This window comes from Dasypus novemcinctus, chromosome 8 (assembly GCF_030445035.2).
Source record: "Dasypus novemcinctus isolate mDasNov1 chromosome 8, mDasNov1.1.hap2, whole genome shotgun sequence".
Taxonomy (NCBI): domain Eukaryota; kingdom Metazoa; phylum Chordata; class Mammalia; order Cingulata; family Dasypodidae; genus Dasypus; species Dasypus novemcinctus.
This window is the reverse complement of record NC_080680.1, coordinates 120,833,298-120,859,845: the sequence shown is the minus strand read 5'-3', so window position 1 is coordinate 120,859,845 and position 26,548 is coordinate 120,833,298.

The following is a 26,548-nucleotide window of genomic DNA, read 5'->3' as shown; positions in this document are numbered from 1 at the left end:
CACAAGGAGTATCATGCCACGCTGGGGTCTCCCCCGTGTAGGGGAGCCCCACGCACAAGGAGTGCGCCCCATAAGGAGAGCTGCCCAGTGCAAAAGAAAGTGCAGCCTGCCCAGGAATGGCGCCGCCCACACAGAGAGCTGACACAAGATGATGCAACAAAAAGAAACACACATTCCTGTGCCGCTGACAACAGCAGAAGCGGACAAAGAACACGCGGCAAATAGACACAGAGAACAGACAACTGTGGGGGAGGGGGAAGGGGAGAGAAATAAATAAATGTTTAAAAAAAAAAAAAAGCAAATCATATATGTGGTTCACATGCCTGCCAACATAATTTAAACAATGCCTGCTACAAGGGCATGACTTTAGTCACTGATTCCTCCCATACAAACCTCTTCAGCCTTGGAAGGTGAGCACTGCTGCTTTGCTGGAACACTGTTAGCTTTCTGATCCAATGGCCACCTCTGTAACAAAGCTCTCCTCATCCATTTCAGCAAGTGTTCAGCTCTCTTCTTTCCAAACACTCACAGCACTTATTCTACTTCATATTTTTGGTCATCTGTATTCTGGAAAGATTGCATCTTGAAACCACTGTGAAATTCTTAAAGACAAAGATGATGTCCAATTATTTGTGAGGATCCAGCTGTATTTAACAGAGTGCTAGTAGAGCAGGTATTTGGTGGTAAATTATTAAATTTCTTCCTTCCTTTGATAAATGATTGTCAGTGACCCATTATTCTCTTTCCTTCTCTCTAGTATATTTGTATTTATATTTTGTAAAAACAGTCTTATCACCCATATTTGTGTTTTACATGAAGTTTCACTGTTAAACAATCCCATGTTACATTTTTTTAGCTTTCCTTTAGTAATCTACATGACCTTAGACTTTCCCTTTCAACCACTGTCATACCCAGCAGTTACATAACTGCTAGTTACATAAGCTATGATGTGCTTTCACATTTCTACTCATTTCCAAAGATTTACAAACAACATTTTCACCAATTCTGCACAGATAAACCCTCAGCTTTCCATTATCTACCCTCTTTCTATTTTCTGGTGATCTATATTCTAATTATTAATTCCATGAGTTTACATTAAATATATTTAGTTTAAAATAGTACAATCATACAGTATTAGTCCTTTTGTGTCTGGTTTGCTTCACTCACCATAATGTCTTCCAGGGTCATCCATATTGTCATATGCTTCACGACTTCATTTCTCCTTACTGCTGCATAGTATTCCAGCATGTGTATATGCCACAATTTGTTTATCCATTCATCAGTTGATGGACACCTGGGTTGTTTCCAACTTTTGCCAATTGTAAATAATGCTGCTGTGAGCAGGTATGCAAATGTATGTTTGTGTCTCTGCTCTCAGTTCTTCTGGGTCACAAGGCAAGTCTATATTCAGCTTCTTTAGGAATTGTCAAACAGGCCTCCATAGTGGCTGTACCATTCTCTATTCTCACCAGCCGTGAATAAGCATTCCTATCCCTCCGCATCCTCTCCATCATTTACAGTTTTCAAACTTTTTAATAGTGGCCATTCTAGTAGGTGTGAAATGTTATCTCATTGTAGTTTTTATTTGCATTTCCCTAATCCCTAGTGATGCTGAACACTTTTTCATGTGTTTTTTCACCCTTTGTATTTCTTCTTTGGATGATTGTCCTTTCAAGTCTTTGCCCCCTTTTTTTAATCTGGTAGTTTGACTATTTATTGTTGAGTTGTATGATCTCTTTATAGATCATGGATATTAAACCCTTGTCAGATATGTCATTGTCAAATATTTTCTCCCATTGACTCAGCTGTCTTTTTAAACTTTTGACCAAGTTCTTTGAGGTGCAAAAGTATTGGATTTTTAAAAAAAAAGAATTTAGTAGAAATTTTAATAGTTCCAATTTTGTTCTCCTCTTCATATGTAACCACCCTTCTGGCTTTTTTTTTTTCCATTGTGGTATGTTCATTGCATTTGGTGAATACATTTTGGAGCACTGCTGCACCGCATGGATAATAGTTTACATTGTAGTTTACACTCTCCCCCAGTACATTCAGTGGGTTATGGCAGGACATATAATGTCCAACATCTGTTCCTACAATATCATTTAGGACAACTTCAAGACCTGAAAATGCCCCCTCATCACATCTCTTCTTCCTTCTCCCTGCCCTCATCAACTACCGTGGCCACTTTCTCCACATCAGTGTTACAATTTCTAATAGTTCTATAGTAGAATACCAGTAAGTCCACTCTAATCCATATTTTATTCCTCCATCCTGTGGACTCTGGGATGGTAATGTCCACTTCACCTCTAAATTGAGAGGGAGCTTAGGATATGTCTATCCTATTCTCCCAAACCCATTTGTTAAGTATTCTGGCCCAGCTGAGAGGGCTTGACAGACTTGTCAAACATCACTTGACTGTAGATGTGAGGGTCAATTTCTGAGTTCTCAATTTGGTTTCACTGGTCAATCTGTCTGTCCTTATGCCAGTACCACACTGTTTTTCTAGCACTGTAGCTAAGTAATATATTTTAAATTCAGGAAGTAAGAGTTGTCCAACTTTGTCCTTCATTTTAAAGACATTTTTGGCTATTTGGGGGTCCTTACCCTTCCAAATAAATTTGATAACTTATTTCTGCAAAACAAGCCTGTTGGGAATTTTATTGGGATTGTGTTGAAGCTGTAAATCAGTTTGGGTAGAATTGACATCTTAGTGATATTTAGTCTTCTGATTCATAAACATGGAATGTCCTTCCGTTTATTTAAGTCTTCTTTGGTTTCTTTTAGCAATGTTTTGTACCTTCCTGAATACAGGTCCTTTATGTCCTGGGTTAACTTTATTCCTAAATATTTAATTCTTTTAGTCACTACTATAATTGGATATTTTTCTGATTACCTTCTCAGATTACTTATCAGTAGTGTAAAGAAATGCTATTATTTTTGTTTATTAATCTTGTATCCTGCCACTTTCCTGAACTCAACTATTAATTCTAGTAGCTTTGTCATGGATTTTTCAGGATTTTCTATTTATAGGATCATATCCTCAGTGAATAGTGCAAGTTTTACTTCTTCCTTTCCTATTTGGGTGCCTTTTATTTCTTTATCTAGCCTAATTGCTCTAGCTAGAATTTCTAGCACAATATTGAATAACAGTGGTGACAGTGGGCATCCTTGTCTTGTTCTTGATCTCAGCAGGAACTCCCGATCATTCAATGTTGGGTACAATGCTAGCTTTTTAAGTTTTTCATATAAGCACTTTACCATATTAAGAAAGCTTCCTTCTATTCCTATCTTTTGGAGTGTTTTTTTTTTTTTCAAGTAAGGGTGCTATATTTTGTCAAATGCCTTTTCTGCATCAATTGAGAGAATCAGGTGATTTTCTTTCTTCTTCAGTTTATTAATATCAATGTGGCTTATTACACTAATTGATTTTCTTGTATTGAGTCATCCGTACATACCTTGGATAAAACCTACTTGATTGAGCTATATAATTCTTTTAATGTGCTTTTGGATTCTGTTTGTAAGTATTTTGTTGTGGACTTTTGCATCTATATCTGTAAGAGATATTGGTCTGTAATTTTCTTTTTTCATAGTATCTTTATCTGGTTTTGGTATTAGGTGATGTTGGCTTCATAGAATGAGTTTGGTAGTATTCTTTACTGTTCAAATTTTTGGAAGTGCTTGAGCAAGACTGGTATTAGCTTGTCTTTGAATGATTGGTAGAATTTACCTGTGAAGTCATCTGGTTTTGGACTTTTCATCTTTGGGAGGTTTCTGTGATTGCAGGATTTTTTTTTTGTGAAACCACTTGTGATTGTTTGCTGAGGTCTTCTATTTCTTCTAGGGTCAGTGTAGATGGTTCTCGTTTTTTTGGAAATTTGTCCACCAGGATCTACATTGTCTAGATTTTTTTTGGCATTCAGCTATTCAGAGTATTCTCTTATGCTCTCTGTTATTCTGAGGGGTTAGTAATAATGTAGCCCCTCTTATTTCTGATTTTATTTATTTGCATCTTTTCCCTTTTTTTCTTTGTCAGTCTATCTAAGGGTGTGTCAATTTAGTTGACCTCAAAAAAACCCACAACTTCTGGTTTTGTTTATTCTCTCTATTGTATTTTTGTTCTTGATTTCATTTATTTCTGCTCTGCTCTTTACCATTTCTTTCCATTGGCTTGGTTTGCTATTAGTTTGCTATTCTTTTTCAAGTTCCTCCAGGTGTGCAGTTAGATCTTCAATTTTAGCTCTTTCTTCTTTTTAATTTAAGTATTGAGGGCTATAAATTTCCCTCTCAGCACTGCATTTGTGGTGTCCCATATGTTTTGATTGTTGTAGTCTCATTTTCATTCATCTCAAAATATTTGCTGAATTCTCTTGCCATTTATTCTTTGAACCACTGATTATTTAAGAGTGTGTGGTTTAATCTTTTTATATTTATGAATTTTCTCTTTTTCCATCTATTATTGATTTCCAGCTTCATTCTGTTCTGATCAGAGAGTTTTTTATAATTTCAATCATTTTAAATTTATTGAGACTTATCTTGTGACCCAATATATTGTCTATCCTGGAGAAGGATTCACAAGCACTTGAAAAGAATGTATATCCTGCTGTTTTGTGGTACAATGCTCTATAAATGTCTATTAGGTCTAGTTCATTTATCATATTATTCCAGCTTTCCAATTCTTTATTTATCCTCTGTCCAGATGTTCAATCCAATACTGAGAGTGGTGTATTGAAGCCTACAACTATTATTGTAGAGACATCTATATCTCCCTTTAATTTTATCAGTGTGTACCTCATGTATATTGGGACACTCAGATTAGGTGCATAAATATTTAGGATAGTTATTTCTTCTTGGTGAATTGTCCATTTTATTAATACATAATACCTTCTTCATCCCTTATAACAGTTTTGCATTTAAAATATATTTTGTCTGATATTAGTATTGTTATTTCAGCTGTTTATTGGTTCTATTTGTGTGGAATATTTATTTTCCAACCTTTCACATTTTTTTTTTAACCTTTCACTTTTAATCTGATTGTGTCCTTACATCTGAGGTGAGTCTCTTGTAGACTGCCTATAGATGGCTCATATTTTTTTATCCATTCTATCAGTCTGTGTCTTTTTTTTTTTTAAGGAGGTACCAGTGATTGAACTCAGGACCCCATACGTGGGAAGCAGGCACTTAACCACTGAGATACATCTGCTTCCCAGTCTATCTCTTTTGATTGGAAGGTTGAAGCCATGGACATTTAATGTTGTTACTGTAAAGGCATTACTTATTTCATCCATTTTGTTCTTTGGCTTTCTGTTGTCATATCTCACTATTGTCTTTTTACGCTTTAATTTATCTTGCTTATTTTTTTTTAAGATTTATTTATTATTTATTTCTCTCCCCTCCCCCCACCCAACCTCCTCATTGTCTGCTCTCTGTGTCCATTTGCTGCATGTTCTTCTTGGTCCGCTTCTGTTGTTGTCAGCAGCACAGGAATTTCTGTTTCTTTTTGTTGCTTCATCTTGTGTGTCAGCTCTCTGTGTGTGCGGCGCCATTCTTGGGCAGGCTGCACTTTCTTTTGCACTGGGCAGCTCTCCTTATGGGGTGCACTCCTTGTGCATGGGGCTCCCCTATGCGGGGACACCCCTGTGTGGCAAGGCACTCCTTGCATGCATCAGCACTGTGCGTGGGCCAGCTCCACACAGGTCAAGGAGGCCTGGGGTTTGAACTGCAGACCTCCCCTGTGATAGACAGATGCCCTATCCACTGGGCCAAGTCTGCTTCCCTACCCTTGCTTATAATCTTCATTTCTACACTCTTCTCCATGTCTCTCATCCTTGTTTTTTCCTTTCAGACTGCAGCACTCCATTTAGTATCTCTTGCAATTCTGGTCTTTTGGTAATGCATTCTATTAGTTTCTGATTTCTGTGAAGACATTTTTTAGAAGATATGTATTCACCAATTTGCCTACTTGTGAAAATGGTTGGGGCACTCTCCCAGGGATGCTCCAGACATGCACATGTGCAGAAGCACAAAAAATGTCCTGCAGTGGTAGTACGAGGCTGATTCATATTTGCTAATTCAGTATGTGCAGGGACTTTAAACCCTTTATCATGAATAACTAAAATTGGCTGATCATATTATATATATATATACACACATAAAAATAATTACAACTATGGTTTACACTTACCATATTTCAGATTCTGTATCTAGGTACTAGAATGTAGTAAGCATAAGCTATAGTTTTATAGGTAGGTAGGTAGATAGATTGATTAGTATTTCTTAACTGCTTCACTGGACAACTTTGTTGTCCAACATGGATGTCACTCCCAGTTGCAATTTTCTTTGTTCTTTATCTGTATAAACTTCCAGTTGGGTATTCAGTTTGGTGGTGTTTTCATGTAATTACTTCAGCCACAATCTGGACAAACATCCTATCATAGTTTGCTGCATGAATACCAATACACATGGCAGATGTGTAGTGACTAGAAGATTTTCATCTTTCTAAATTCAAACTCAGATTTTCTACTCTGTCCAAAGGCAAATATTTGTTACTTATTTTGAATTTTATAGAGTGCCTTAAATAAGGTTTTATTAATGTATATGCTTTGTACTTTGACTTAAGTTTGATTCAATTGCTTATCCCTCCTGATTATTGCATGTTGTTCTTTTAAGAACATGATCAATATGTTCAGGAAGCATTCTTTATGAGAAGAATATAAATGGTAACTAAAAAAATTAAATTCATGATTTAAAAAAATATAACAAAACAAAATATTTTGTTAATTGCTATTAATGCTATTAATCCTACCAGTATTGATAATATAAAAAATAAAGGGCTAATTGTTTTGAAAACTGGTACAGTATTTGGAACATGAGCAAACTGGGGAAAAAACAAAAATAAACAAACAGAGGTTGTGTATCAGCCTTCTGTAGCTTGGTTAAGAGAGTTGAAAGTGATCTGTGAATTCTACTACATAAGTTACACTCCTGCAAGCAACATGCTGAAGACCAAAGAATTTGGGGAATGAATAGAGATTGGCAAACGTTTTCCTTGAACATGGTAGATATAGCATCAAACTCAACCTCAAACACAAATCTGTCAAGCTGTCATAATATAGTATCATCTAGTAGGTTGCAAAACCTAGATCAACTCCAAAATGCCACATTGGGGTTTTTTGTGAAATTTTATCAACCTAAATATAGGCTAAATTAAAGTGTAAGCCTGGGATGGTCTACTGGGACTGCAGATACTGATACAACACAATTGAGCTGGCCATGTCTGGAGACTAGATTATAAGATGATTCAAATGGGGCTAATCCAAGAGCAAGGACAGGAAAGAAATTTTTGTCACTGTTCCAAATTATAGCTTTGTTATGGAATTGAATCATGTCTCCCACAAAGAAATATTCAAGTCCTAACCCCTGGTCCTATGGACGTGAGCCCATTTATAAATAGGATCTTTGAAGATGTCATGAGTAGACGTGAGGCTAAACTGAATCTGAGTGGATCTCATCCACCCTCCAATAAAAGTCCTTATAAGAGAGGAAATTTGGCTAGAGTAGGAGGAGACAGACAGGAGGAGAGTGATGGCCATGTGATAGAGGTAGAGCTTGACTTACAGATCACAAGCAAACAGCACTCACATGCTATAGTCTTCAGAGAAAGCATGGTCCAGGTGACACCTCGATTTTGGACTTCTAACCTAAACTCAGAGACAATAAATTCCTAGTATTTAGTCAACTAGCCAGTGGCACTTTCTTATAATAACTAAGCAAACTAAGACAAGGTTCAAATAAAGCCAGTTTGGGTTTGCATGACTAGGGGATATTAAAGGGCTCTGAAAATGGTCCCAGCAGTTGGAAAACAAACACAGTCCTCATTTGGTAGCAATGAATCATGTGTGAAGCTCACACATATTCAACATCATACCACAGAGAGTGACATGACTTAAAGATGACTAATGGTGCGTCCCAACCTTAAGCATGTGTAACTCCTAATGAGGCTGATAGAGTTAGTACCATTGGAACATTAATCTTGAAACTTGTCTTTTGAGCTATAAGAAACATAAACCTTGTTAAGTTGGTTGGTTTGGTGTTTGTTTATTAAGGCTCTGAAGAGGCTTACAGCAGCACATAAATAATGTAAAATTGAAGTAAAGAATATAGAAAGGCAAGAGCAGGATAAATATAGGCATGTCTGAAAAGACTACAGTGTGTTTTTACATAGGGTGCACTATTTTCCTGTGGTCCCACACAGTCCTAGTAAAACCTATTTGACAAGTGACAAAGGGTGGTTGTCATGAACAGGCCAGTTGGATGGCATCATTTGGCTTGAAAGTCCACAAGTTTAAACAAGTCCACTTGCACCTGTCAGTAGCAAAAGCTTGAACTGCCATGCATTTATTTCCTCATTTAATAGATCTATTTATTAGATAGTATAGAGCAGTCTAGAGAGTTATATATTAATATGACTTATCTTGAATATGCAAGAAAAATGGGCCCTTCGAGATATAAATAGATACTAATTATATAGGAAGTACAGATTTCAACAAAAGTCACCGCAATTAAAAATCGCATTGGTTACCCTTTTACTCATCAGCTCTTGAGTCCAAATATCTTTTCTGTCTTCCAAAAATAATTAAAAATTCTACAGACAATAATCATTTAAACTCAGGGAGTCACTGAGTTTTCAAGTGAAATCATTTGAATCCAAACAAAGTTTGCATTAAGTCAAGAAGGGATAAAAAATTTATTTTTCTTTTTTGTAAAATAGATGCATCTATTCCACAGTCAATACTATTGTGTAAAAAACATAAGGAAAAGCTTTGCAAATTAGTCTATGTACCTATTTGAAGACTCTTAGGGCAGTTGTGCCCTGGATTTCCCACCATCACCTAAATTAGCTGAAAGTAGTTTTCACTTGGGATTTGCCAATTCCTACCTGAGTATCTGACATTTTCAACAGTGCCTAAGGACCACAGTTATTAACTACCTCATTCTTGTCTGATTTTATGCTTTTTCCCTTGACTTGCTCATGTTTTCATATAAGGGGCACCAGTAGGATCCTACTTTACCCTTTCAGCCAATCCCAACATCAGCACATACACAACTTTAGCAGCATGGACAGTGTTTAAGGTAATCTAAAAAATGCAGATCTCCTATTTGCAGTTTCACTGAAAAACCCCATGTATCCAATTTCAGTTAGGGACTCTCTTATAAACCCTCACTATTACCCACTGGGGCTATATTGAGAAACACATTTCAAGTTCCAGACAGGGAATTTTGTAAGAAAACGTAGCTTTCTTCACATAATAATAGTAATAAGGAAAGTTCTCGTCTATTGAGTATATGCTAAGTGCCATATGGAAAGTATGATGTCTCCAGTCCTCAAATCAGCCTTCCAAAGTTGGAGAGGAAAAGAAGAGAGACATTCCAGAAGTCAGACAGCTTTGTTTGTTTGCCTCTCTGTGTGTAGATTTGTTTGATATTTACACATAGATCTACTGAAGCAGTGTTGTGTTTAGAAAAGCAATAGCCAAAATATCTCAAGATATGCAGCTAGATGTAGTTCTGGTTCCACCGCTCTGGGTTGTAAAATCTGGATTTATTTATTCTCAGCCATTTTTTGTTGCTGTTGGCTTTCCTTTTAAACTATAAGAACAAAAGGAGAATTCCAAAGGAAGACTGTTAGGTTGTGCTATCAACCCCCAACAGCTGATGACAACTAGAATACTTGGACTCAAAGGTATCTGCTAATAGGAATACAAACCCAAGAGCTAGTGTGGCTAAGGCAAGGACTCCTAGGAGAGAATATTAAGAGTTTGTACATGCTCAAGTCTTTGTATATGTAGGATGGGGGCTAGAAATGCCTTTATTTCTTTGTTCAACAGTGTCAGCAAAGTAGTCTTTAGAATTTATTGCTAATACTGAGGCAGCCACAAAAAAATCATGTCAGGATGAAACTGGTAATGATTACTGAAATAAGTATTACATGTGTAGGGTATCTTGTTTCCACAGACAAATAATTTTTTGACTTAAATAATTGGAAAACTCTCATCTCCTTTGACTCAAGGAAAAGAAAAATTGAGGATTGAGGGAGCATTGTCACAGAGGAGGTTTACACTGACAGAAAACACAGAAATAGAGAGGATATTCTGGTTTTAGTTCCCCAAAACCTAAATTTTTAGGAATCTGTAGAGAATTGCAGACATCAACAAAATTTATGCGAGTTTGGGGAGAAAAGAGTCCCTTCTTTCACTGCCAAACTGAGGCTTGTAAAGGTTTCCTTAAAAGGAATGTTGGGTGTGTGGGAGAAAAGGGGAGGGGAATGAGAGTAGAAACATTGGAGGTTTTCCGAGCTTGACCTTGCACCCTGCTAGCCAGGACAATCAGTGGATTCCATCTCCTTGGCCACGTGGTTCTGGAGTGAGCATTCAGAGTGAATCTCAAGACTCCTGCTAATAATTCTGGAACAAATGCTCATTCTCTTCCTTGGGAGTGTGTGGTGAACCATTTTTGCCAGCATGAGGAAGTTACCTTGGACATAAAGCTGAGTCAAGGAAAAGGGAAAAGATTAAGGCAAGTTCAGAGAGGCAGAGTTAGATATCCTGCTTGATAAGAACTATGGTGTTGTGAATCCCACACTATCTTTGAACTTTTTTTTTTTTTTAAGATTATTTATTTATTTATTTAATTTCCCCCCCTCCCCTGGTTGTCTGTTCTTGGTGTCTATTTGCTGCGTCTTGTTTCTTTGTCCGCTTCTGTTGTCAGCGGCACGGGAAGTGTGGGCGGCGCCATTCCTGGGCAGGCTGCTCTTTCTTTTCACGCTGGGCGGCTTTCCTCACGGGCGCACTCCTTGCACGTGGGGCTTCCCCACGCGGGGGACACCCTTGCGTGGCACGGCACATAATACAATAAATCTTCCCTATTCTTAATTAGCCATTTTGATTAGGTATTCTATACTTGAAATGAATAGCATCTTCACTAAGACAGCTAATATTTTAAGTACTTCTGTGTAACAACATAAACTCATTTAATCTCCATACCATCCTATGAAGTGAACACCTTAGTCTCCATTTAACAAATCAGGAAGCCAAGGCTCAGATTTGTTGCTCAAGGTGACAGAGCAGGGATTTGGGTCTGAGTGCATCAAGACCCCAAAGCATGGACTTTTTTCTCTGTAGATCATGTTGTATCCCAAATATGCAATTGAGGTCTTGTGACTGTACCTCATCAAAGGTCCACGTTCAGTATGTCTCATGCCTTTTGTACTGGAACTACTTCCATCTACCAATGTTGTTTGAGGTAGAGGCCACACAATGCACAAAACACACTTTTATAACTGATTCACTTGGAGGAAGGCAATATAAATACGAAAGTTATAATAAAAGATTAGACTCTATTTCAAAATAGACCCAAGTATTTAAAGAGCAGCATTCAATGGACTACATGTAAGGCCTGCCTTAAATGCCAAATGCAGTAGCAGAAAGTGGGGCAGGTTTGGAGTTAGATAGCTATGCTTAAAATTCTAACTTTAGGACACCTGGTTTTGCAGGGAGGCAAATTAGATATTCCTAATAAAATTATTAATGGCAATGACAATTAAGGAGAAGAGGAGACTGTAGTTAAAAATCTGGGCTGGTTTTTCGTTAACTGTAATACTGAAAGCAATTTTCTGGATGACATACCATGTACTCCAGCTACGATAGTCCCTCCCTCTCTAAGGCACAAAAACTCTGATCTCTTCGCCATACTCCTAACTCTGGGATATCAAGGGGCCATACAGTCAGAAAAAAACCCGAAGCCATTCTCCAGTTATACATGAAATGTCCTCTGTGTCAGTTGGAGCTGGAGTCCTCCTGCCTTCCTCATTCTGTGACAGCACCCCAGCCTGTCGAACTTGAAACGGTATATCCAAGGCACCTCCCTCTCCCTCCAACCCGTTCAGTGAAAACAGCTCCAAAGACGCAGGAAGGCAGGAGGGAGAGAAGCTTGGAAAGAAGTGCATTGTATTATATACTAAGAGAGAGGTATGTGTTATGAGGTAGTCAGTCAAAGAGAAGTAGTGAAGACAGGGCTGGAGACAAGTGGGCCCTCAGAGTTGTGGATTTGGAGCGGAGAAGGAGACCACCAGGCTGAGGGAGGGAAGATGGACCCTCAGCCCAGTAGACCATCACCGGGTGGGTGTCTGCTGGCAATCACGAATGCAGCTGGGGACTGTGCACAAAACCCAGACTCTACATGAAGGAAAGTGGCAGCATCCAAACAGGTACCAAGCAGGAGGAGGGACAATTCACTCAAGGGACAATCTCGGACTTGGATTGAAAGATGAGTAGATAAGAAAAACTTAAAAATCTCACAGAGGACAAAAGATAATGTAGCACAAGGGAAAGATAATGAATGTGGTGAGTGTGATAAGGTAACACTTTGAGAAAATAACCTATTTTTTTTCTCCTGATGGTTCACTGTTTCCTGTTCCTCTTACCACCACCCCACTCAAGGAGCTGGGCAATTCTGTGGTCTTTACTCGGAGCAGCGATGGGGTAGGGGAGCCTGGGGCCCAGGGAATTTGCTACATTTAGTGAGAATGGGTATCGGCCAGTTTGGCAGAGATTTTGGTGTCCCTGAAAGACATGGAAAGATGAGAATAACTTATGTGGCCATAAAATGAAAGAAAATAGGAGGGAGAGCCAGCAGTACTGAAGGGGCTGGCAGAGAGGGGCTAGTGATATTTCTTTCTGTGGTGATCTGAGTGTATTGAAAAACAGAAGGGGTGATTGCTGTTCAGAGGAAAGCTGCATGGGCATCTAATATGTTTGAAGATCCTCATGTCAACATGCTATGGCACTGGACAAATCACCCAGAACTTAGACTCAACTTTAAGGAAAGGGGCACCCCAAAGTGTCTGAGATTGAGTTTTTGTTATCTTGGTGCAATGGCAATTCAGAATAGACATTAGTTCAAGTTGTTAAAAATAAAATAAAATCCAACTTATTTTTACATCTGAGTTGTAGGGTGAGATTAGTATCAGTTATAGTGGCCACAATTTTTCTTACTTTCATGTCATGATCCTTTCCCAAGTTCCCACTTTGATCAATACAGGGCCATCTTTAAATTTTTTTTTTAGTGAAATTGTGAGTTCATGGAAACATCATGCATGAAATACAGGATTCTCATATAGCACTCCACCACCAACACTTTGCATTGATGTGGAATATTTGGCACAATTGGTGACAGCACTTTTTTGTAATTGTACTATTTTTTTAAAGATTTCTTCCCCGCCCTCCCCCCCACTGCCATTGCCCCCACCCCTGTCCTGCTGTTTTTGCTGTCTGTGCTGATTTGCTGTGTGATCTTCTGTATCTGTTTCTCTTTTTGTCTTCTCTTGTTATCCTTCTCCTTTAGGATTCAGAGGGATTCCATCCTGGGGACCTCTGATGTGGAAAGAGGTTCCCTGTCAATGGCGTCTCCTCAGTTCCTGGTCTCTACTGTGCTTCACTTTGACTCTCCCCTTTGTCTCTCTCTTGTTGCGTCATCATATTGCTGCATGACTCATTTGCATGGGCACTAACTCACCATGTGGGCACTCATGTGGGCACTTGGCTCACCACGCAGGCACTTGCATGGGCACTCGGCTTCCGCATGGGCACCATGCAGGTACGATTTCTCTTCTTCTTTTTCACCAGGAGGTCCCAGGGATCGAACCTGGGTCCTCCTCTGTGGTAGGCAGAGGCCTTATCACTTGAGCCACATCCACTTCCCTGTACTATTTTTAATAGTAATTACCTTTGTTACCTTTATTAAAATAGTACTATCATCCATAGTTTACATTAGGTGTATTTTCCCCATATACCACTGTCATACTTTGCCAAAGGGGTGCTGATTCACAATACCAGAAATCTGCTGGCTTTTATATCTTTCCCTGGGGTCTCAGCTGTTTGAACCTTCTCCTTTCTGCCACATGGCAGTTTCAAAAATTACAGAGCTCTTTCTTCCTGTGTCTAGCTTAGTCAGCCTTTCTGTTTCTGTTTATATCAGACCCAGCAAGGGGGCAGAGATACAACCTGAGTTAAGCCTTACTGATGTAGACCAATCAAAAGTGGTAAAGCTTATCAAGTAATCTAATCAAAGACCCCTCAGCTGAATTCAATGCAATGAAAGGGTGTCACACCCAGAGGAATAGATTAGTTTACAAGCATTATCTTTCTCTTTTTGGGATTCAGAAAATAATCTCAAACTGCCATAATCACCTTATTATTAACACCTTCTATTAGTGTCATGCATTTGTTATAAGTCATGGAAGAACATTTTAAAATTTGTACTAGTAACTAGAGTCCATTGTCTACAATAGGTCATTCTGTTACATAGTCCTATGTTTTAGCTTTTAATTTTTATTTTAGTTACATACATGGCCTAAAGTTTCCCCTTAAACTACATTCATCTTTATAATCATATTGACAATAAAATTCTAACATCACCATCATCCATTTCAAACCATTACAATCAACTAAATAGATATTCTGTACGAATTAAGTATCAACTTTTTCATTCTTTACCCCCATCTCTTCCCTTGTAACTTATAGTCTAGATTCCAACACTATGTGTTTGTTTATTATAATTAGTTCATATCAGTGAGATCATACAATATTTGTCCTTTTGTGTCTGGCTTATTTCACTCAGCATAATGTCCTCAAGATTCATCCATGTTGTTGCATGCATCAGGACTTCATTTCTTTGTATGGCTGAGTAATATGCCACTGATATGTGGTATAAATCACATTTCTTTATCCACAAAAATGTGGTATAAACCACATTTCTTTATCCCTTCATCAGTTGACAGACATTTGGGTTGTTTCAACTTTTGGCAATTGTGAATAATGCTGCTATGAATATCAGTGTGCAAATATCTGATCGAGTCTCTGCTTTCAGTTCTTCTGGGTATACACCTAGTAGCAGGATTGCCAGGTCATATGATAATTGTATACTTTTAGCTTCCTGAGGAAGTGGATGTACCATTTTAAGTTCCTGCCAGCAGTAAATGAGTGTTCCTATGTCTCTACATCCTCTCCAACACTTGTAGTTGCTTTTTCCTGGGAGGGCAAATTCAGGGAGAAGGGTCACCCTGGGAAGGACTTTCCAATTTGGTCTTTCTCAGCTAAAACAGGGTGAGGAACCCATAAAATAGGTGCAGACCAGCTCCAAAGTGCCCTGTGGAGGGGCTCAGGAAGTTCGCCAATGGCTCCCCAAAGTTGAGCTTTCTGACCCTGCCTAGCAAATGTAGTCCTTCACCTAGCTTTCCCCCACAGCACAGAGGAAGCCCTGTATCTTTATTTTATTTATTTATTTAAAGATTTATTTATTTATTTAATTCCCCCCCTCCCCCAGTTGTCTGTTCTCTGTGTCTATTTGCTGCGTCTTGTTTCTTTGTCCACTTCTGTTGTCGTCAGCAGCACGGGAAGTGTGAGCGGCGCCATTCCTGGGCAGGCTGCACTTTCTTTCACCCTGGGCGGCTCTCCTTACCGGTGCACTCCTTGCGCGTGGGGCTCCCCTATGTGGGGGACACCCTGTGTGGTGCGGCACTCCTTGTGCGCATCAGCACTGTGCATGGGCCAGCTCCACATGGGTCAAGGAGGCCCGGGGTTTGAACCGGGGACCTCCCATGTGGTAGACGGATGCCCTAACCACTGGGCCAAGTCCATTTCCCACCCTGTTTCTTTAAATCTCTACCACCTCTGCCACCAACCAGGGAGGGTTGAAACAATGACTGTCTCTGCCTTTGTCACAGAGGGGACCTAGTGATCTGAATTCACTAATCAAAAGCCTTCATCAGTGATTAGCCATAAACAGCCTTGTTCTTGGGGAAGAGGATTTTTATGTTCCTTTCTGTCAGCAGCTAGCCAGGGACTGGACCCCACAGTGGTCTGCTGCAAGAGTTGGGGATGGATGCTGGTAGCCACTGTGAGAGAGAGCTCACTGCACACTAAGCTGTACAGTGTTCTTCTAGCCTCTGGGGTTTCAAAATAGTTGCTTTTCAGACAGTTCCTGACTGTTTAATAGTTGTTTTGGTAGACGGACTCAGTCTTAGAGCTTCCCACTCTGTCATCTTCCCTGGAAGTCTCATCCTATAAGTTTTGATATGTTCTATCTTTGTTTTCATTTAACTCAAGATATTTATGGATTTCCCTTGCAATTTCTTCTTTGACCCATTGATTGTTTAAGAGTATGTTATTTAACTTCCATATATTTGTGGATTTTCCAGCTTCATTCCATTATGGTTAGGGAAGACGCTTTGCATAATTTCAACCCTTTAAAATTTATCAAGACTTGTTTTGTGACCCAGCATGTGGTCTATCCTGGAGAATAATCCATGTACACCTGAGAAGAATGCATAGCCTGTGGTTTTGGGGTATAATGTTCTGAATCTGTCTTTTAGGTTTAGTTAATTAAGCATATTATTCAAGTAATTTTTGAAACTGCCATTTCCTTATTGATCTTCTGTCTAGATGTTCTATCTATTGATGAGAGTGGTGTATTGAAGTCTCCAGCTATTGTTGTAGAGGAGTCTATTTCTACCTTCAGTGTTTGCCTCATGTATTTTAGGGCACCATGGGTAGACACATATATTTATGATTGTTATTTCTTCTTGATGGATTGTCCCTTTTATTTAATATAGGGTCCTTATTTGTCTATCTTACAACAAATTTTGACTTAAAGTCTATTTTGTCTGACATTATTCTAGCTACCCTAGCTCTTTTTGGTTATGATTTGCATGGAATATCTTTTGACAATCCTTCACTTTCAGACTATTTGTGTCTTTGGGTGTAACATGAGTCTTTTGTAAACAAAACATATAGTTGGATCCTGCTTTTTAAAAATATATTCTGCCACTCTGTGTCTTTTGGCTGGGGAATTTAATCCACTAATGTTCAGTGTTATTACAGTAAATGCAGTACTTACTTCAACCATTTTGTCCTTTGGTATTTATATGCCATACCTTTTTTTTTTTGGTCTGTCTTTTCTATTATTTCAACCTCCTTTTCTGTATAATTGATCTTTTGTGATGTATCTGACTGATTCCTTTCTCATTTCTTCTGTATATTTTAAAAATACTTTCTTTGTGGTTACCCTGGGGTTTATATTATACACCTTTATCTATAACCTACTAATGTGAAAAACTTCCAGCTTAGCTTCAATAGCATATACATTCTCTGCTCCCATATCCCTCTGTTTCCTCTCTTTATGTTGCATTTGTCCCACTTTACCACTATATTTTGCATGTCCATTATCAGGAAATATCCCTATAGCAGTTTGATATTATTTATGAATTCCAAAAAGAGATATGGATTATGTTTGTAAACTAGTCTGTTCCTCTGGGTAGGATACCCTTTGATTGTATTAGATTCAACTGAGATGTCATTAATTAAGTTATGTTAAGATTAGGGCTTTGATTTGACCACATCAGTCGGGTGTAACTCAGTTTAAGTCCCTGCCTCCTTTGTGGGCTATATAAATGGACACTCACCCAAGAAGACACACAGAAGAAGGTACAGGAAGAAAGAGAGCTCAATAGACATGGCAGAGGAGAGAAGTTTGATCCTGCAACCCCAGGAAAGGAGAAGAGCCATTTGCCTGATAGTTTGCAGATGAAAAGACCAGAGCAGCTGAGTTGAGGAAGCCCTGAAAGAAACAAACCCTATACCAGCCTACAGCTGAGATCAGAAGAAGCTGGACCCACAGAGCCTTAAGAGGAATAAGGAAGGAGAGACCAGGCCTGCCATCTTACTTCAACACATGGCAACTGACTTGGGTGAGAAAGTACCTCTTATGGTACCTTGAGTTGGACTCTGCAGCGCCTTGTAACTGTAAGCTTTTACCCCAAATAAATATCCTTTACAAAAACCAACAGATTTCTGGTACTTTGCATCAGCATCTCTTTGGCTGATTAATAGAATACCTTTTTCTTATTCAATTATTTTCGGACACTTATAGGAAGCAAAGAATAGCATTGTATGTTGAGGATACAGTACTACCAAGTTTTGCATATACCTTTTCAGTTACCTTTACTGATAATCTTCATTTATTCACACTACTCCAAGCCACTCTTTTTTTTTTTTTTTTTTTATCCACTGCCCTCTAATGTATTTTTATAAACTTTATTTTGTACATTTAATGAAATTTATAAATAATTAAAAACTAAAGGGAAAACACAATTGAATAAAAACATACATTTCTCAATGAAATGTACTGGATATATAAAAAATTTTTTTGAATCATACAATATATTACACAATATGCTTGGTTCATAGTAACAGAATCATATAGTATTTGTTCTTTTGTGCCTGGTGTAATGTTCTCTAGGTTCAACCATGTTGTCATATGCTTTATGACTTCATTTTTACTTACAGCTACATATTATTCCATCATGTGTATACACCAGTTTGTTTATCCATTCATCTCTCAATGGACACCTGATGTGTTGGTTTGGCTATTGTGTCAACTTGACCAGGTAATTATGCCTAGTTGTTTGGTCAAGCAAGCATTGGGCTAACTGTAATACGAGGGAATTTATGGACTTTATTTTTTTTTTATTGACTTTGTAATAATATTACATTAAAAATATATATGTGAGGTCCCATTCAACCCCACCCCCCCACCCCCCCTCTCCCCCCCCAACAACACTCGTTCCCATCATCATGACACATCCATTGGATTTGGTAAGTACATCTTTGGGCACCTCTGCACCTCATAGACAATGGTCCACATCATGGCCCATACTCTCCTCCATTCCATCCAGTGAGCCCTGTGAGGATCCACGATGTCCGGTGATCACCCCCGAGGCGCCATCCAGGGCAGCTCCACGTCCCAAATACGCCCCCACCTCTCATCTCTTCCTGCCCTTCCCCATACCCATCATCCACCATGTCCACTTTTCCCAATCCAATGCCACCTCTTCTATGTGGACATTGGATTGGTTGTGTCCATTGCACCTCTATGTCGAGAGGAGGCTCAGATTCCACATGGATGCTGGCTGCCATCCTCCCATTTTCAGTTGTAATCACTCTAGGCTCCGTGGTGTGGTGATTGTCCTTCTTCAACTCCATCTTAGCTGAGTGTGGTAAGTCCAATAAATCAGATTGTAGGTGCTGGAGTCCCAAGCCACTCTTTCCTGTCTTTTCTTTTCAACTTTCAGAACTCTAGAAATTCTTGTAGGGCAGGTCTTTTGTTGACAAACTCTGTTTCTGTGTATATGTGAATTTTTATTTATTTATTTTTCTTTATTTTTTTAATGTTACATTAAAAAAAATAAGGTCCCCATATACCCCCACCCCCCTCACCACACTCCTCCCCCCATAACAACAACCTCCTCCTTCATCATGAGACATTCATTGCCCTTGGTGAATACATCTCTGAACACCGCTGCACCTCATGGTCAATGGTCCACACTCTTCCACAGTCCATCCAGTGGGCCATGGGAGGACATACAATTGTCCGGTAACTGTCCCTGCAGCACCACCCAGGACAACTACAAGTCCCTAAAACGCCCCCACATCACATCTCTTCCTCCCACTCCCTACCCACAGCAGCCACCATGGCCACTTTCTCCACACCAATGCCACATTTTCTTTAATTACTAATCACAATGGTTCATGAATAGAATATCAGTAAGTCCACTCTAATCCATACTCTATTCCTCCATCCTGTGGACCCTGGAATGGTTGTGTCTACTCCACATCTATATCAAGAGGGGGCTTAGATTCCACATGGATGATGGATGCAATTCTCCTGCTTTCAGTTGTAGGCACTCTTGGCTCCCTGGTGTGGTGGTTGACCTTCTTCACCTCCATGTTAGCTGAATGGGGTAAGTCCAATAAACCAGAGTGTAGGAGTTGCAAGTCTGTTGAGGCTCAGGTTCTGGCTATCACATGGTCAGTCCAGAGATTCAGGTCCCCTGGGTATACATTAAACCCCAGTGCCAACTACAGATCTGGTAAAAGTAACGAGAGGTTTGTGAACAAAGATCACATCTGAGTCCAGCTCCATCACACAGAAAAACAAACTCCAAAGTAGGGCCAACTGACATGACACTGAACTCCATCTGCCATGACATAGGACCTGTGGGTCTCTGTAGCCCTCAGAAGAACCAATACCTGAGGTCATATCTACTTTATCTGTCTCTGGGACTCTGCTGAGGTGTGCATAAGGGTGACTCCTCTGACAACTTCCCGGCTCTTTTTGGAGACTCATAGCCATATAAACTCATTTGTCCTTTCCATTTCCCCCTTTTATTCAGGTCAAAAAACATTTCTAACTCCTGGTATATGTGAATTTTAAACTCTCCCTCATTTTTGAAGGACAATTTTTCTAGATAAAGAATTTTTGGCTGGAAGTTTTTCTCTTTTAGTACCTTAAATATATCATATCACTGTCTTCTTGCCTCTATGGTTTCTGATGAGAAAGTGGCACTTAGTCTTACTGAGGATCCTGTATATTTGATGAATCACTTTTCTTTTGCTGCTTTCAGAAGTCTATCTTTGGCATTTGGCATTCTGATTAATATGTGTCTCAGAGTAGGTCTATAAGGATCTATTCTCCTTGGATTACATTGTACTTCTTGGACATGTACATTTATGTCTTTCATAAGAGTTGGGAAATTTTCCACCATTATTTCCTCAAATATTCTTTCTACCCCTTTTCCCTTCTTTTCTCCTGCTGAAAAAACATGAACCTGAATGTTTGTGCATTTTGTACTGTGACTCAACTCCCTGAGACACTGCTTAATTTTTTCTATTCTTTTCTCTATCTGTATTTGTGTCATGTTTAGTTCATTTATCATATTATTAATGTTCTCAGACTATGATTTCAATTGTTATATCTTCTAGTTCACTGATTCTTCTGCCTGTTAAAATCTGCTATTGTATGTGTCTAGTATATTTTTAATCTCTACTTTTGTGCCTTTCATCCCCATAATTTCTGTTGTTTCTTTTGATACATTTCAAAGTCTTCTTTATGTTCACACATTGTTTAACCTCCTCCCTCCTTTTTCCCTCTGTGAGGCTTTTCTGCCTACAGTTTCTTCCCTCTTAAGGCATCCCACTCTGAGGAGGCAGATTGGGTCAATCCAGAAAGGTGGTTTGCTCCAGAAAAGTTGACTTTGTGTTTAGGTGATCCAGTCAATAGAAACTGAATTGATTGAGAGCAGCATTTTCCAGCCTTTATACTATGATCTTCTCCCTGCCAGGGGTCCTTTTTGTATGCAGCACCCCTCAGGGGTTTGTGTTCTGTCCTGGGTCTCTGTGGATTGGGTCCCTGTGCCTGGATATGTGTGGAGTTCTAACTCACTGCTGTGAATGACTCTATAGTCTGTGTCCTTGATGGGAGGGACCTAGCCACTGCTGCTGAGAAACTTCCAAGCTGGACTGCACTAAGTGAGGAGTAGGGAAGTGGATTGATAGGTCTGGGAGAAAAATTTCCTACCTGATTTTTTTCCTTCAAATCAGCATTTGTGGAGTCCTTCTCCAGTCTCTACCGTCCTCCAGAGTTCTAAGCAAGTGGGATTTGTCTTTTTTTCACTGAAGCTCTGCAGAGATTTTTTTCAGGGCATGTCCTAGATGTCCATGTTGATGACATCAGGAATACAGGGCAATCTTATAAAATAAAAGTAAATAAAATAAAATTTATTGATAATTTTTTTGCCACTTTTTGAGGTAACTGGAAATTCTAACACAGATTATAATTTTCTAATATAAAGGTTTCAAACTTCATGTACAGACTTAATTTGGGTGGTTCAACAATTTGGCAACAAGGACTACAGAGTCAGAAAAAAAATGTAAGTGTAAATTTAACTACTTAATTTGTTTTTCATTCCTGTGAATCAAATATACCAAAATAGGATAAAACCAGAATTACTGCTGATAAACTATATTCTAAGTATAGTAGAGCAATATGGGATAAGCAAGACCAGTAGGAAGGTCATTTATATAACTGCAAACTATCTCTAAAAGAAGGCAGATTTTAAACTACCTTTAGATCAAAAAGGGTGTTGGAGAGAAGCTGCTATGCATCTAAAGAACACTTTGATGTCAGTCTTTTCCTTCTTGAGATTTGTGAGAGCCAGCAGGTCTGTGAAAGCCCATCTTCACATCTTTTCTGTTTAACTTGCAGATAAAATTTTCAACTAAACTTGTGAGACAAGTAGTTTAAATGACCATGTGTGACATTTTATTACTGTCTATAAAAACTTAAAGAACAGAGGAGGTTATTTGCTACCACAATTTCCAAAAGACAGGAAAAAACCCAGTACACTTATACCCGAGTTTTATTCTATTATGCTAAAAGCTTCAGAATTGTGTATGGTGATTTTTTAAATTGTCTTAAAAGACAAAGTTAATCACCTTAAGACTTCCAGATAGCTCTTCCCCATCCTACTTTTCTTTATAAATCCTCAGAAATGTTTCATGTAGAAATACTTCATTCATTTTTCATTCTTTAATTCTAAGCGCTTCCTTGTGCTAACTTTGAGTAGATAAATAAGATAGTGATTTTACCCAAAAGCTCATAATCCCTTAGGAAACAAAAGGGTATACACAAAGATAATTGCAATTCCATGATATAAGTATTCTGATAAAGACTTGGAATCTTGAGTATGGAATTCCTAAAAGTGAGAAATCTAAGGATGAAGATGTTTGTGTCAGGTCACTCAGTGTCAGCACTATGTGTCATCTTTCAGCCCTGTTCTTTTTGGAGCTGCTTTCCAAAAAGCTCCCAACCCATTAGTGCTGGTACAAATGTATGCAGTAGTTTCAGGGGTTGAGTTCAGGATCTGGAATTCCCAGGTTGGAAGAAAACAAGTAGAGTCCCCAGTAGTATAAAGCAGGCGGAGTGAGAGAAGTCATTACCAGAATTGGATTAAATTATTGAGAATTTAACATAGCAAGGGGACCTGTTGGGAAATTGCCTTGTGGTTTGTTTTTCCCTTCTGTGGTTTCATCAGCAAGGATCAAAGGCACTTCAATTCCCATTTTACAAGGTTGATGAAGGGATCATATGCCTAAATCCTTCAGTTGCCTTACTTCCAGAAAGCAAAAAGCATTTAGGGAGTCTAGATTCTAAGACATCAGGATGTATTTGGTGGGAATTGGGCTATTGCAGGAAAATGAGAGTAAGGACAAGCCCCCTGTTTTTCACATCACTGTAGCCATGGGGCGATAAGCAGCCCACTCTATCACAGGCTGAAAGGTTTCCCCACCCAAAGTGGAAGTTCCATGGATTTCTTTACAATCTATGGAAGCCTGCAAGGGGACAAAAGGGAAGAGAAAGAGTCTAGATGACTGATATTGGACTTGCCATGAATTTTGTCAAGTGATTTTAAATCAGACTTTTTCAAACTTGGCACTATTGACATTCTGTTCCAGATAATTCTTTGTACAGGGGAAACTGTCCTGTGCATGAAAGGATGTGTGGCAGCATCCCAGACCTCTACCCATTGGATGCCAGTAGCACTCTTTCCTGTCCCAGCTGTGACAATCAAAAATGCTCCCAGGTGTGGGAACATGGCATTGGATTAGACAATAAGGCTCAGCTATCACAAAAACAATAGAGAAAGAACAAAAAGCTGCCTGAGGGTACTGCTCAGGGGGTCAGCAGACCAGGACAGTGCTTCACAGTTCCCAGGAGGTCTAGGGACACAGAGACAAAGAAGCTGAAACAATAATCTGTGAGTTACTAACCTCCTGGCCAGTGGGGAGGGCTCCCCTCCAACACTCCCAGATATTTGGCAATGGGTAAAACACCTGGCTCATTAGAGCTGACTGAGAAGAGAGCAGATGTCTTCCTCTCTGCCAGGTGTTAAAGAGAAAAGGGAGGAGGTTAGGGTTAGGATTAGGAGGTGGACTCTTTTCTTCAGTGAATTCAGCCAGTGGAGCCCACTTTGAATCTCAGCTCTGACCAGATGAAAAGAAAGGAAAATCAAGAGAGATATACCTTGGTGGAAAGGTGTGTCAAAAAGTGCCATCTGCTGGCTGGTCTTGAAATTACATGGACAAAACTGCTTTTATTTATTAATTTAATTTAATTTTTTAGAATTATCTTTTTTAAAGTTAATAGATCACACAAAACATTACATTAAAAAACATAAGAGGGAAGCGGACTTGGTCCAGTGGATAGGGCATCCGTCTACCACATGGGAGGTCCACGGTTCAAAGCCCTGGCCACCTTGACCCATGTGGAGCTGGCCCACGTGCAGTGCTGATGCGCACAAGGAGTGCCATGCCACGCAGGGGTGCCCCCGTGTAGGGGAGCCCCACGCGCAAGGAGTGTGTCCCGTAAGAAGAGCTGCCCAGCGTGAAAGAAATTTCAGCCTGCCCAGCAATGGTGCTGCACACATGGAGAGCTGACGCAACGAAAAAGAGACACAGATTCCCATGGTGCTGACAACAACAGAAGTGGACAAAAGAACATGTAGCAAATGGACACAGAGAACAGACAACTGGGGCAGGGGGTGGGGGGGTGGGGAGAGAAATAAATAAAAAATGAAAAATGAAAAAAATGAAAAAAACATGAGGTTCCAATATACCCCACTACCCACCCCCATCATTTTTTAAAATTGTATTTTTTGAAGATACATAAATCCCCAAAAATGTTACATTAAAAAATATGAGGTTCCCATATACCCCACACACCCCACACCCCACTCCTCCCACATCAACGACCTCTTTTATCATTGTGGCACATTCATTGCATTTGGTGAATAAAAATGCAATGAAGATACAACCCAAGGTACTGGTTTTCCTGTAGGCTATGGAGACCCACAGGTTCTGTGGTTATGGCAGATGGCTCTGGAGTTCAGTGCCATATCAACGGGCCCTACTTTGGAATTTGTGTTCCTGAGTGTGATGGAGTTGGACTCAGATGTGACCTTTCTACTCATGCCTCTTCTGTCACTTTCACTGTACCTGTGGTTGGTTTTAGGGTTGGTGTATACTCAGGAGACTTGAATCTCTGTATTGTCCATGTGCCAGCTGGGCCCTGAGCCTCAGCAGAGTTGCAACTCCTACTCTCTGGTTCGTTGGACTTACCCAGGTCAGCTAACAGGGAGGTGAGGATGGTCAACCACCACACCAGGGAACCAAGAGTGCCTACAACTGCAAGAAGGAGAATTGCATCCATCATCCATGTGGGATCTAAGTCCCCTCTCAATACAGAGGTGGAGTGGTCATCACCATCCCACAGTCCACAGAATAGAGGAATAAAATATGGATTAGAGTGGACTTACTGATATTCTACTATAGAACTCTTGTGACTATTAATAGAAGAAATTGTAGCATTAATGTGGAGAAAGTGGCCACAGTAGTTGCTGAGGGCAGGGAGAGGGAAGAAGAGATGTGATGTGGGGAGATCGCTGGGACCTTGAGTTGTCCTAAATGATATTGCAGGGTCAGATGCTGGACATTATATATCCTGCCATAGCCACTGAATGTACTTGGGGGGGGTATAAAGTACAGTGTAAACTATTATCCATGTGGTGCAGCAGTGCTCCAAAAACTGCTTTTAGAGCTCTCTTTACCACACCCCTGTGAGAAAATCTGTGCCCCATTAGTGAGACCCTGGCATGATTTTGGTAACTTATGTTGGGCAATTTTATTTAATTTTTTTTTTTAATTTTAAATTTACTTATATTTTTTAAAATATATTTTTATTACATTATCTTTTATTTTTTTAAAGATACATAACTAAATCAAAATGTTACACTAAAAAATATAAGAGGTTCCCATATGCCCCACTCCCCACCCCACCCTCCCACTCCTCCCACATTAACAACCTCTTTCATCATTGTGGCACATTCATTGCATTTGATGAACACATTTTGGAGCACTGCTGCACTGCATGGATTATAGTTCATGTTGTGGTTTACACTTTCCCCCAGTCCATTCAGTGGATTATAGCAGGATATATAGTGTCCTGCATCTGTCCCTGTAATATCATTGAGGACAACTCCAAGTCCCGAAAATACCCCCATATTCCACCTCTTCTTCCCTCTCCCTGACCTCAGCAACTCCTGTGACCACTGTCTCCACATCAATTGATACAATTTCTTTCATTGCTAGAGTGTCATTAGTTCTATAGTAGAATACCAGTAAGTCCACCCCAGTTCATATTCTATTCCTCCATCCCGAGGAACCTGGGATGGCAATGTTCACTCCACCTTCTAAATCGAGAGGGGGCTTAGATCCCACATGGCTGAGTCTCCTGCTTGCAATTGTAGACTCTCTTGGTTCCCTGGTGTGGTGGTTGACAATTGTCTTTTTTTTTTCTTTTACACTTTTTAAATTAAAGTTAAGAGATCACAAAGAATATTACATTAAAAAACATAAAAAACATGAGGTTCCCATATACCCCACTCCTGACCCCCACCCCATCATTTTTGTAAGTTGTATTTTTTAAAAGATATATACATCACAAAAAAGTGTTACATTAAAAAATATAAGAGTTTCCTGTATATCCCCACCCTCCCATACACTACTCCCACACCAACAACCTCCTCCACCATTGTGGCACA